We start from the raw sequence: 12665 nt of genomic DNA, 5'->3' as shown, positions 1-12665 counted from the left end.
CCACTGGCTCATTTGTTACTGTCTGTCCAGTCCACACCTCTGTTGGCTACAGCTGTCTGTCGGATCACACACAGGTGACACAGCTGTACTTGTAACTATGGGGGTAACCTGCTCCTTGTATTTAGAAAACATTTACCCATGATGTGAAACTGCCACTCAGTGTCCCTAGACATTATTTCCTTTGCTACTGAGCAAACATGATAGCTCAAAGGATTAGATTTCAGGTCTGCAGTGATGTCTTTCCAGTCTGTATGAGTAAATTTACATCTTTTCTATAGGTCAAAAGAGTGATACTGACAGATTTTCCCTTTCCAAAAGATTTCAATGTTTATTAAGGGACAACTTTCAAGCAAATATTAAAACTGAGATTAGCCAAGCACAGAATAGATGTTGCTTCCTGAAACTCAGTCATTTTATGTTATGGTGAAGGGGAATCATGGAAAGGGATGCGAAGGACTAGGGGATTGATAAGTGAGTTGATGTAACAAGTAGCAGTGGAAATTGCAAGTAGGAGAATGTCTCATGTTCCAGGTTGTCAGAGTCAACATTAGTTCATCAATAAATTAAAATGTTGTCAAAATTGCATAATCACCTGGGCTGCTTAGTACATTAAGTATGATACTGGAGTTCAATATTGAGAATAATAATTTCCAGGGGGAAGAAAGTGATAAGTGAAGAAGATGTTTGGGGTCTGGCTGTTGTTGGGGTTCTTTTGTGTTTTCATCCATTAACTACATAAATCTCTGCTGGAATACTCTTGAGTACAACTGAGTGTTCTCTTTTCTAAGTTTATTTTGCTTTCAACATCTGCTTGGATGTATGAAGGAGAAGAAACAGCTCAATTAGAAGAATTCCAGTCTGAAGAAGAGCAGGAACAGGTAGCTCTCCAGCTCAATGCCACATCCTTGTGTCAAATTCAGCCTTGATCACACTCATTTTAGTAAGTGAACTGTGCTGTCTGTTTGCTATCAGCATGGCAGGATGTTCTAAAAAACATCTTAATATCAGATCAGGATGGTGGAGAAATACTGGGGACATTTCGCCAGGGACCAGATGCCATGACCTTTCTGCCTATTGGAAGTTTGCTCCGTGAGGGTGATGCAACTCAGCACAAGAAAAAAAATGAGGAAAGCATCTTTTCTGATAGGCAAAATCTGTGTTTATCATGGGCAGTGTATGCTCTGCAGACCCTCACTCATGTCACAAGAAATCTGCCTACCCCCTTCTCACAGAAATGTGGGAAGGCAGGAACTATTTGTGTCTTGCTGTAGAAGGGATGACCTGTCTCACAGACAAGGCCACCCTCCTTGTGGCTGTGTGCCCACACATCCATACAGGAGCAGATCCCTGGTCAGGGGTGGGCAGGAGGCCTTGCCTGTGCTCGGGCTGATCTGACTGTCACCCTGCAGCCATCATGTGTCACCTGGCAGAGCCTTACTCCATCCTCCCTAGCAGCCCTAGGGGAGTTGTTCCTGGAGGATCACCAGGCATGGTCTTAAGATCTTGCTGATAAAAAGATCTTCAGACCCTGACAGTATGAGCCAGGGAGATCTAAATGTGCCTTCAAGACAACCTGGGTTTTCATCAGAAATTCTCTCTGTTGCTTCTCTGAGTGAAAATGAGCTCTTCTCCCTGCCCCCCATCACAAAGATTACAATTCATGAAGCAGAAAATGCCAGACACTCAAGCACTGGCAGAGTTCTTTTAAATTATATTTCTGGTTTATCATCCTTTTATATGTCAAAGTTTTATATTTCCCCTATCTATTTTTATATATAGCAAAACTTATCAATCCAGGCATTTCAATATCCATCACTAAAGCATAAAGATCTATATATCATTGTCAACTGAACAAACAGGGATTTTCAAAGAGTATTCCCTGTGCCAGCTGTGACTTTTGTTTGCATTACTTGACTACAATTCTGTTTATAAGAATTGCAAAACCAAACCAAGGAAGCAGAGACTGGTGTCTCTGCTTTTAAGTTTATTACCCTAAAAGCCCTCACTGCTGTACTTAGACATCTTCCATCTTTCCCCTTTCCCTGGGAAATCTCCATGGCTCTGATTTAGACCAATGCTCTTTGAAACAAATATCACATCTCCACTCGTTGCACACATTTATGTCTATCAGGCTACATGGAAATATGAAATATTAAGTACAGCCAGATTATTTAGCATGTGTAAAAGCCTAGTGCAATCTTCTGATCATAACTATTCATTTTTTTGTAACTCCTTGCACTTTGGCAGGGTGAAAAGGAGAGAAAACTATTCAAAAGTTCTGTCACTGCCTTTTAGTTTCTGGGCCCAGAGAAACAACTCAAAATCCAAACAACTGTTATTTTCTTTTACTGCAGGGCAGTGGGAAGGGTGAAAGGACCTTGAAAAGCCATAATCTTGCAGTTATGAGGGGAATTATGTGTGGCCTTCTAGTGATTAGAATGAATCACAAATTGTTTTTGTCATTGCTAGGAAAAGACTGGAAGTGACATTTAGTAGTATATGAATTCCCCAGTAATTGGTACCCTGTAATATAAATTAGATTAGAGGCAGTTTACCAAGTCCCAGTACAGCAAGTTTTCCTTTCACTATTTTCTCAAAGGAAGATAATCTATAATGTATATTTTAGAAGATGACTGCAGCAAAGGAAAGCTACCATCCTAAAGGAAAAAAAAATTATTTGAATAGGACTTTGCAGTCAAAATTCCTTGCTAATTTAAAGAAGAAAAAATTCCTTGCTGGTCTATATCCAGAAATAATACTGAGATTGAGTGTTTCCTTTACTGCATTTCTGTGTTAACTCTGCTAAATATTTATAGAAATGAAGAAGAGCAGAACAGATAACTAGGTAATAGCAGGCATAATCACATCCCATTCCTTTAAACCTGGATCTGAGTTCTTTGACTTGCAATTGGTGTTTTTTTACATGGAGAATCTGTGGCAGGATACGTTCCTAGCACTATAACAGATGCTATTAAAGCAGCTTCTTTTCATTATGAAAACAAAGCTGAAGCACTGTAACATATGTTGTGTTGATTCATGTCTCAGAAAACATAATTCCATGGAGATATATTTTATAAATGCAATAAGAAAGCAGCTGACTTCTTGAAAAAATGCATTCGACTGCAGCATTAGCCACTTGCATTTTGTACTTGACAAGTAGTCAAATGCAATGTGTTTTAATACATTGCCACAACACCTAGGAATTTCCATTCACATGCAACACTGTTCCTTTCTCTTCATGAACGTCTTAAACAATGCTACTGGAAAATGGGAAACATTGGGAAACAATTCCTTTTTTGGGACTCTGACCCTCATGTTCACTGGCTAGTGTTCAGACCTCCAGATTGGATGTCTCCTCATCTGCAAAAAAGAGAAAATATTTCTTCCTCTCCTTCTACCTATGCACCCTTTATCTGTCTTCTGTGCTTATGCAGCATACTGGGGAGAGAGGCTGTGCTTTATATGCACAATACCTACACAGGCAGCACCTACACAGGTCCTGCCTGCTGCCTTTAGGTGCTCCTTTGGAAGAATTCTCCCCACATACCACCAGCTGATATTCTTAGCATCAGCCTCAGACAGCTGGATGGTGCCAGTGGTACTGGGGAACATTTCCCTCAGAGTACAGGGCACAGAAGCACCTGCAGACTCCAGACACTTTCCAGGACTGGTGCAGCAGTCTCAGAAAACTTCTGTTCCCCCATCTACAGCTGATCCTCTCAATAAATACTATAATGTCTTCATCCAAGTGTTTGAAGAAAAGACTCAGCATATCATTTCTGGAATCGGTGTCTGGGAATGTATGTGGCAATTATATCAAGAATACTGAGAAATACCAATTTCTTTGACAGTTCTATCAGCTGCCCACAACTGACTGCAGTAAGTGTTTGGTTCTGACAGCTGACTCGATAAGGTGGATCTGTGATGAGCTGACAAGTGCCCTAACAAAGCATATTCTTGAAGAATTCTCTTTCTGTCCAGAAACCCACTCACATCTCTGACAGCTGGCACCTTCAGTGTAGAACAATCAAAACACCACTCCACAATCCTGCTGTGTTTGTGTCCCAAACAAAAGTTGATGCATTTGGCTGTAACAGGCTGTGTGAAACAGGAGCAGATTTTGGTGTACTGCATGCTCTTATCTTCTTATTTAGTATATTTATATTAAAATATATTTCAACAAAATTTAAAGGGTGTACTCTGCCCCCTTTAAAGAGCCAGAAACCATCTCTCAGCTGAAGTAAAAACGGTCAGTGAACTGATCTGTGATTAATTCCATCCACCCCAGAGGCATTAAACCTGGTTGTCGGGGCAGCACAGAGTAAACAAGCGCTGTTTCAGGGGACAGGGAACCTGTACAGAACAGCTGCTCTACATCCTTTCTTCTCTTGTTCTCTACTGGGAGCACAATGAGGGGACAATACAAGTTAAAATAGTCACAACACAGGACAGGGAGAAGAGTAAAAATATTAGTGTGAAAAAACAACACAGAAACTTTACTGGAAATCTTTTTTTATGCTGAGAAAGACAGAATAAAACTGACCACCTCTATAGCTCAACTAAAAGCCTAGTTTATGATGACGGTCCTAAAAAGAAAACTCAGATAGTGTGATGCAAAAGGTCTCCTTCAGTTAGTTCTAACAGAATTATATTTCTAACAGAATTGTTGTAAAATGCCTCAAGATAAATCCAGATCCCTCCATCTCATAACTCTTGTTGTCTTTTAGATGCATCCAATCAGAGGTCAATAAGGTGACTCAAGCCAAGGCTCAGCACAGAACATAACTCCCAAGAGGTTTTTTCCAAGCTGCTGTCTTCTTGCTAGAGATCCAAACAGCTCCCCAGAGCTTACTATCAGAGCAAGCACCCAGATTCTGGCATGTTACAAAGCACTCACGTCTTTTCCCTACATGCAGGAAATCTGGCAGTCCCATTTGCTGAAATTGCTGCTTCAGTCCTCTTTTGGGGGCACGTCTGGTGTCAGGTTGCTTCCTGTTGCAGGGTCCAAGTGTCCCTGTTGAGTGCTTCTAAGATCAGATCCCAGGAGGCATCAGCTCTTACCTCCAAGGTTATCCACAAAGCCACTGGTGAGTCTCCAGGGAAATAATTATAACCTGTCATTCTCCTTTCCCTATGCTTTGAGACAGCAAATTTCCTTTTCTCTTTAGTGTCACAGCATAGTTGACCACTTTCACAGCATTATACAAAGTCATTTGATGGTGAAAATGCTTGACAACAGAAGAGAGCTTATTTATTGATTAAACTCCCCACAGATGTTACCTGATGTTGCTGAAGCTTATAGGATCAGTATTTTTCTGCTAGCATATTGAAGAACATAACTTTAGAAATTATAAGTAGATGCAATGTTAGATTTAAAAATGACAATTTTATTTCTTTATGAGAATGGTGTGCAAAGCAGGCAAACATTTGTTCTGCTATGCTCATTGAGAAGTACCACTAAAATATGCTTTCCAAGGCACTATAGATGCAATGCAGATACAATGCACTGCTTTACTTTCACTAAAGATCCCCTTTGAATTTCCTGAGCATATTTTTCTAGCTCAATATCTCTCAATATCAATATAGACAAGATCCATTAGCCAGATGTGTTTGAGGAAAAAATTAAGGACCATCATATTTCCAGATAATGTATCTTAAAAGCTGATCTCATAATGCAAAGGTCAGATGAAACCAAAATACTGTTTACAGCAGTGCTCTTTCTTTTCAGCTCTGAAGTTATTAAAGGCATTTAGACTGAATTAATTAAAAAAAAAAAAAAGGAAACTGTTCTTGACTAGCTTAAGGAATACCATGTGGCATGTAATTTGGATTGCTGAGTGATTTAGACAAGTAAGCTGCATTACTCATCCATCTCATTTAAGATATGTCGATTTTGTAATCTTCCATCTGGATTTTCAGACAAACTTTGAGTTGCTTCTTGGTGGTTTGAAGAGGGCTGGAGAAGATGGCTCATCTTAGAATGAACAAAGAAGGGTGAAAGCTGTCCAACTGGAAAAAGAGCATATGACAGAAAGCAAAGCTGGTTACAGCAGTACATTTTCAACGTATTTTGAATATATTTTCAAATTATTTTCAGTGACAGAATGACTCTTTAGCTTTGTTTTCCACAGCAAACAATCCCTCTGTATTTAGTACAGACCCATTTAGAATCAGAGTGGTACATTGGTATCCAGCACTCACAAGCTTTGTCTACTCCTGCTGTTCTAGCTACAGCATCATCGTATCAACACATCTGAGGTCATGGACAAGATCCATTAGCAAGTATATCCAAGCCTTCTATTCTTGGGGTGGGGGAAAGGAGGGAAGAGGGAAAGTGTTTTTAAGGGAATTTAAGAGGAAAAACAATACTACCTTTAACCCATCATCCTGCAATGCCAGCACCATTCACTTAAATATGGAATGCAGATAATACAGATGCCCTGTTACTTGCAGAACAAATGGTATTAGTAGTTCAAATTCCTGTGTTTCCACTCATTAACGAGTGCATGGAGGCTGTTTCCAGGCACTCACTATCCATTACATGATGGAGGCCAATCTGTCTAACCAACCAACCAACAAGAAAACATTAGATATGCCTATCTCAGTAGAGGTGAGAAAAAACCTCCTATGGTAAGGCTGCAGATAACAAGGTTTGAACAATGAAATGAAATGAGGGACTGAAAAAAAACAACCCAAGCCCAAATCCCAAACCCAAACAAAATTAAAGAACTCTAATGTTCTTCAAAAAGATATTTACAAACTCAAGGAGCAAATACATCTAAGGCATTTGAGCCATGTTTGTGTGAAATTTATTAGAGGGAAAGGACCAAAATCTAATTTGTTAATTTTGGTTTTGGAAATCAGCTGCAAGAAATCCTTAGCCAAAACAATCTCTGGAAATAGATGCTCCACAGAGATAAAGAGAAGTGCCACAAACACCATTTCTCTCCCCCTGCCTCCTGAAAGAACAGTAAAATAGGAGTGGCAGCTTCTTGAAGCTCATTTTTTTCCCCGTGACAAATATTTCTAGCATCAGAAGCTCAGAAAGGTTCATTGAAGCATCCTGATAGACCTCATGGGAAGGCTAGGAATTCCTGCTACTTCAAGATGGAACTTGGTGTGGGATAATCTAGACAGATTATCATGAAGGGTGCTCAGAAGTAGGTCATTAAAGGCTCCATGGTAGGTACAGTTCCATAAAGCTCCACAATTGCTTTATAATTCAAAGGATCAAGGGACAGGCTTGAGCATTAAAACTAAATAAAAATAATGAGGTTCTTTTTGTTCTAATTGCTTGTTTGGCAGACTGGTTCACAGTGAGGTGAGATGAGCTTTGTTTAGTTGAACCATCAGCCTAATGTCTTGCTAAATCCTGGGTACTGTTTTAAATGTATCAGGCACCTGGAGGCTGCTGAAGCCAGAGAATCTGTGAAGGCTGGGTGTGTGGGACAGCACACCCACACCAAGAGCCAGGGGCAGTGCCTCACTGAGAGCCCAGTGACTTCACAGGGGAACAGGACTGGCCCAGACAACAAGGATGCTGACACGTGCTGCTTTGGGCCAGTACACCTTGGTTCTGTGTCCCAGTGAGACACTTATCTGAGCCACAGGAAAGCTGAAGGCAGGTCCCACTCATATTCAGACTCCCTTTTGCAGCAGCAGAACCTGGGAGTTCCATGGAGCCAAGAGCAGCCTGTAGTGCAAAGCAAGAGGCAACAGTTCTGTGTCTCCCACCTTCCCCAGTGGGGCTTGGCAGTGTGGGTGAAACAAGGCACTGCTTTCCACAGGCTGGGATTTGCATTAAGCATAAGGTGAGAGCTGTGGGATCAGCTTATGTGGCAGACATGCCTCCAGAGACACAGAAACCATGTTTGATACCAGTGAGAGAACCAGACCTGCTGAAACACACAGAAGTTTGCAGGGGGGGTGGTGTGAAATTAAGATGATGGAGGTGATTTTCTTTGCCATCCCTGCCCTGAGCCATCAGACTGCAATAGATGCAGTGCTTTGGGCCAGGCAGCTAAGGGTAACTCTGAACTAAAGGAAATAGAATTTTTGTAGAAAGCATGAAAACTGTATACATGAAAAGGTGATATGGTGAAGTTAGCACTACTGTTGTTTGACAAAGAAAGAGCTGCCAAGAAGAAAGCATTTTTCTTTGGTGTCTCTGGTGGCATTTTGGTTTGCAGTGCCTAGAGTCCAGACAGCAGCAAGGCAGGGCCAGAAGCAAGAAGAGGGACTTTACTCACAGCACAGATTCTCAAGTCAAGTGGTTCAGAAATTGGTGGCCCAGTACAGGCAATAAACAGCAACATATCAGAACAAATTCAAAGCTCTTATTTCACAGATCCAGAAAAAACAAACAAACAAACAGCAACAAAAAAGGAGTTACCAGTGTGAACACAGGGTAATTTGTGTTTGACTTGGCTCCAAATTCATGCTGTGAGATTCTTAACCTGACAGCATCAGCTGTGATTTTTTATTGAGAACAGTTATAAAAGTGAAGATCTGTCAATTAACAGGAACATGATTGTTGACTGTGTTGCATTGTTCAGACATCGTAGAAAATTATGTACACATCATGTGAAAAAATTATACTGCTAGTGACAAGAGGGCACTCAGAAGATGTCACCATTAAAGTTGCTTCCATGAAATTTTCCGTTTTGGGGCTGATGTTTTCATTCCTAGGAAGGTACAAGCTTTGAATAATCACAGAAGAAGGAGATGCAGAAAGCAGAAGTGTGACGGAGCTCCATGCATAAGAATTTAGACAACATTTAACTTTCACTTTAATTTATTGCAGTTGCCTCGTGTTTTTGTAGAGTACGCCCCCCCTTTTATATAGGATGTAATCTGTTTGAAAACAGTGAGTTGCATGATGCCTTGCATATTTACAGGAGTAAGACTATTTTAACATGTTTAGATAGGATAGTTTGACTAGCATTCAATTTTTGGAGCAAAACCTTGCAGGCAAGGTTTTTAAAAACAGGAATCCAAACATAGGCATCTGAGACATATCTATATGGGTCTATATAAGTAAAAGTACTAAACTCTAAATATGGATTTCTAGGTTTAGCAATAAGGCGCAATACTGAGTTGCTGAAAGCAACATAGCTGCAATAGGAGGGTATGTTCACCTCGATGGAGACTTTCTGAACAGCACCATGCTGCTTCCAGAATCCACACTAGCCTGGATAACCTCACAAAACCCTGTGTTATGCCACACAAATGCATCCAAAAAGAACTCTGCTAGAAAATGTGACATCCAAGTTAGCAGATCATGTTTGGTTTTACCATTTTTGTTTCAGGACAGACACATTTCTTATTATCCTGAATTTGGCTGGGACAGTTTCTTTAATCTGTAGTAGCTGGTACTACTGTGCTGTGTTTTGGATTCAGTATGAGGATAGTGCTGATAACACACAGGTGTTCTGACAGTTGTAAAGTAGTGCTTATCCTTAGTCAAGGATTTTTCAGCATCTCATGCTCTGTCAATGAGGAGCTGCACAAAAAGCCAGGAGAGAGGATAGTTTGTCCTGCTGACCCAAACTGGCCAAAGGAGTATTTCACATCATAGAGCATCATGTCCAGTACCTAAAATGGAGGAATTACCCAGTAGGAGCCACCTCTGCTCAGGGATGGGATGGGTATTAGTCAGTGGAAGGTGAGCAATGGTATTGTGCATTGCTTTTGTCTCTTGTGTCCTGTTATTCTTTCTCCCTCTCCTTGTTATTCTTTCTCCCTCTCCTTATTATTACAATTATTAATATTATTAACATATTTATAATTATAATTATGTTTCAATTATTAAGTATTTTTATCTCATCCCATGAGGTTTACCTTTCTGTTCCAGTTCTTCTCCCCCTGGGGGCAGGGAGGAGGCTGTGTCAGAGGCAGTAATGTGGTGCTTTGCTGCCGGCTGGGATTAAACCACAGCATTTATCGTCACTACAGTGGAAATTTAGGACACACAAGTGTTTTGTTCTTCAAGGCTTGGCTCATAAGACTACTTTTTGACAAGCTGTGACACTGTTAATGCCTATGGAAGTGCTTACACTATGAGTAACAGCTAGTAGGAATAGTATGGATAATAGTTAACTGCAGAAGCAGCACTCTCTTTATTTAGTCCCTTGCCTGGGCTATTTCCAAACAACTGCTGTTTATTGTCATTATTGGGTTCAAGAACTGACTCTCTTTGTTCTCTTTCCAAAAAACAGAGTAAATCAGGTCTGACATTCGAAGCAGTGTATTTACAGCAGCACGGAGCATGTGTCTCTGGAGCGTGGCTGTAACAAAAAACAGAGAACAGCAAAAGCTCTGGTTATGTTTGTCACCCAGGGGAACAGGAGAGCAGGATGGCTTCCTCATCATCCTATTTTTCCTGCTTTTTTTTGCAAAAACATTTTGAAATAGAATATTAAAGCAGGTTGTTCTTCTTTCAGATTTAGGCCTAAGGAATTTCACGAGGAGGTATTAGTAACTGAATTTTGCATCCACATTGGATGTGTTTTGTCCCTGTCTCCCCATGAAGGGAGGATGCACCAGTTGTCACTGCTTCATTAATTGTTCAATTTCTCCCAGTGGTAAAGGGACAAAATTCTGAATTCCAACTGGCAGGGTTTGCAGGGGTGTATAATTTATGAGCCGTGAGAAACTGGAAAGATAACTACAATCAGTATGAGCATAAGAAAAACATCCAGCATGCAATCTCTGCCACACAGCATAGCTGCCCATGCTTAGTTATCACACTGCACATATTTTTTACTTTCCCAAAACCTAATTCTCAAGGTTGTTGTTTTGTTTGTGTTTTGGATTTTTAAAGGACTACATTCCTTTTTATAGACTGGAAGACTTCTCAAGGGAAAGAGAGACAGTCTGGAAAGAACAGGATTTAAAAAGGTATAAAACAAAAATTACATCTTGCCAAAACCATATCAACACTATTGAATGTTGTGGACAGCAAAGGATATGTAAAAGCAGAGGGAGGATTTTCACACTAGACATCTTCTCACTAGAAATGGAAAAGATCTGAAGAAAGACAGGCAAGGCAGACAGTCTTTCACAAACAAGAGAGGAAAGAAAAGTAGAAATGTAGGGATTGTGGGTACACCAATCTATTGCTATTAGTTTTTAACTTTTCTAACCAAGCTTTCTGCATTACTGGCAATATCACCCGAACACAAGCCAGGTGTCTGCAGATTTGCATAGATCTACATATTTTTAGCGATATCTGAACCATTGAGCAAGAACAGATAGGATAATATACAAAGGGCAAATAGAAATACATAAATACTTCAGGATTTAAAATAATTTCTTATCCATATATATCCTCCTTCCTTATGCCTGTCAGTTCTGCTTCCTCCCTCCCAGCAGGAGACTTTCACTCTAGTGTCACATCCCCCTTAAAGGTTTCACTTGATGAACAACCTCACAGCCACATCTCCTCTCCTAAGTTAATTCTAGTCCCCCAACTTCATTTACTATCTGCTTCAGAAAATCAGGAATTTCAGCCCACTCCTAAAGGAAACCAGCCTTGAGTTCTGTACAGCTTGGCTAGATATGAGCACAGATACTATCAGTTTCTTAGTTATGTTATATGTTTCCAATAACTTTCTTAAATAAGAAGCATCTGGCTTAAACAGCACAAAGCACTGGTGCCAGCATTGCCAGGAGGGTTTGGCAGAAACCACGGTCTCTGTTCTTGGAGGTGTCGTGGGCTGCAGACAAGAATTTATATTGTCACGTAAGGAGCTCTAGCCTGGCACACAGACTGCTTGTGCAATTCTCTGTTACATACTTTTATTCATGCAGAACCTTCTTCTGGAGTCGGAGAACTGAGCAAAGGATGAAGCAGACTTCAGCCCAGCATCTCCAGTGTGTGTAGATAACTGAGAGGTGATACCTTAACCTGTGCAGCCCCATGTTCTCCGTGCTAACTTCACCTGAGATGATCCCCTCCCCAAATGAATGTGGGCTGCTCGGGAGAAAATGCTGTTGAAGGGGCCACAGGGCTCGAGTTTAGGGTAGACTTCACCCACCATCATCAGAGTTGAAGCACTCTCACAGACAATGAAGATTTGCTTTCCTCTCCACCACCTCTTGTGGGATAAAATGAAAATTCATTTAGCTTGACTTAGTGCATTTTTTCTGTGTGTCTGAATTTCACCCTTAAGTAAGAATAGTGTTCCTGAGTCTATCCATTTAAAACTATATACATATCTCTAAAACATAAAATATGCACTCAGAAGTGAGTCTGATGCTAGATTTGTTAGACTATCAGTCCTGCTGGAACTGTTTCTAATTGGTGTGGCAGGCTTAGGTTTCTCTATTGTAGTCCATGAATTATTCCTCTGTACTGTGCTGGAGTAGCAGGCAGGGTGGTAGCACACAGAATATTTATCAGGATGAATATAATGAAGTATTGAAGTGGAAAGTGCAAGAAAAGGAAATAAATATCCACTGGAGCAATATGGAATAGTTATTTACTGAAAACATATGAGAATTTACATATGAAAAAGCATGAAAGAAAAAATTATCTTTCCCCAGTGCAAGTAATAGTTTTAGCTGATCTGCTGTCAGAAAATGTTTCCTAAACTAGTTTTGTTTAAAGTACCTCTGAAATGGTAAACTGTCTAGCAATCAAGGAATCAGATTAGTTAATTTAC

General features: G+C 40.4%; 1 protein-coding gene across 1 annotated transcript in view; it reads left to right on the top strand.

The window, feature by feature from the left end:
• Window positions 1-921: 921 nt before the first annotated feature.
• ST6GAL2 (ST6 beta-galactoside alpha-2,6-sialyltransferase 2) overlaps window positions 922-12665 on the top strand; it is a 169166-nt gene continuing 157422 nt past the window's right edge. Inside the window, exon 1 of the mRNA XM_058825438.1 lies at window positions 922-940. The gene's annotated coding sequence lies outside the window, so the exon portion shown is untranslated. The remainder of the gene's footprint in view (window positions 941-12665) is intronic.

Source organism: Ammospiza caudacuta, chromosome 2 (assembly GCF_027887145.1).
Source record: "Ammospiza caudacuta isolate bAmmCau1 chromosome 2, bAmmCau1.pri, whole genome shotgun sequence".
NCBI lineage: Eukaryota > Metazoa > Chordata > Aves > Passeriformes > Passerellidae > Ammospiza > Ammospiza caudacuta.
This window is presented reverse-complemented; position numbering and strand designations above follow the sequence as displayed.